This window comes from Haliotis asinina, chromosome 8, assembly GCF_037392515.1.
Source record: "Haliotis asinina isolate JCU_RB_2024 chromosome 8, JCU_Hal_asi_v2, whole genome shotgun sequence".
Classification (NCBI taxonomy): Eukaryota; Metazoa; Mollusca; class Gastropoda; order Lepetellida; family Haliotidae; genus Haliotis; species Haliotis asinina.
Window position 1 is genome coordinate 64240242 of NC_090287.1, and position 1535 is coordinate 64241776.

At 39.6% G+C, this 1535-nt stretch overlaps 1 non-coding gene across 1 annotated transcript; it reads right to left on the reverse strand.

Moving 5' to 3' along the window:
* Positions 1 to 651: 651 nt before the first annotated feature.
* Trnah-gug (transfer RNA histidin (anticodon GUG)) lies at positions 652 to 723 on the reverse strand. Its single transcript has one exon. It is a non-coding gene; the product is annotated as a tRNA-His (tRNA).
* Between the last annotated feature and the right edge of the window lie 812 nt (positions 724 to 1535).

Here is a 1535-nt window from a genome sequence, read left to right on the forward strand (position 1 = left end):
ACCATGTTGCCGATTTCCGTGCCGCTTTCACTTTTCTGCCGCGAGGCAGCTGCGATAATAGTTTTTTGCCAATATAAATGTTTCTTTTGATTTGGCGAGACAAATAGGCATTCTTCGTTCACCATGGTAATATTACCATACCTGACACGTGACAAAAAGTGTTTTCTACAGACCGAGATCCACTCTATGCCAGACCCGCGTCGTTCTTCTGTAGAATCCAGCCCTGATAACAGAGAATGCTGTGCTATTCAGCAAACAGTGTACTGCCTTTATTGTAAAAAAGATACTTAGTTGAGATGAAATCAATATTTTTATATACAGTTCCCGTATTTTCCGAAAATGATATAACGTAGATATTGAAAATGGCTTTGCAAACAGATACATATATATTTACCAGTCGGATGAATACAAATACCCGTTAAAGACATATATATATTTACCCGTCATGTACATGGTTTACCACCCAAGACAAATCAGTACCATGCAGATATTTATATATCTGTTTATCCTCTAGCTTCCCACTGAAGAATGTTGACATTTCTAAACTATAAATCACAAATTGAGGAAAAATAAAACTGATTTTAAAAGACAGGTACTGTAAAACTCTCAAATACATCTCGTAAAAAAGGAGTAAAACTTGCAGGAGCGAGCTGCCGTGACCCGGATTCGAACCGGGGTTCTTGCGGCCACAACGCAAAGTCCTAACCACTAGACGATCACGGCTACAACCCGCTCTTGACAAACTAGCGAGATTTTAGAAGGTTAACACTAGCGACAGCCACAGGCGCTCAGCGATAGCGTGGAAATCCCACGCTGTCCGTTGCATAAAAATACGTAGTGTTAACAAAACATCTAATAAAGTGTTGTTGTAGTCAACGACTCATTTGGATGATGATGTTCAGACAATGGGGGTGCGGTCAAGCTAGAGTGTTGCATTGATGGATCGTATCCAGGAAAGTAAACAGTTTAGAAAGAGTCTGATCGACAATTTCTTGGCTTTTTATTGAGAACTTAAGCATGTAAGAATGTATGTTGCATGATTTTATATAGGTCACTCCCAAGTTATATTTAGATTTGTATTTCGGGAATGTTTTGAATATCGGAGGGTTTCGTATACACTCATTTGATCGTTATAGATTCTAAATCGATCTTTTATATGGTCTACATTACGGGAGGATGGTGTACATGACTCGAGATGGTGGCAATATATTCTAGTTTTAAAGATGAAAGCATAACAAAGAACAAAGGTTGAGGAGCTATACCGTATTTTGTTTAATAAGATTAATACTGAACACGCTTCCCAAAGGCGGATCCAGATGTGGGGTGCAGGAGTGCGAGCGTTTATTCTTGGATATAGTCTCCCTGGTTTATTAAAGGACTATTGAAGTGTGAGGCCTCCCTGCAATGCTATTTAAAGCCCTAAATAAGGCAAATCAAGATTTCCCCAGGTTCTGAATATCCCATCTCACTGCGACTTCTCTTTAATCGGTGTCCTCCCAATACGACTACTCTCCAACTGGACTACTTCCCAACTC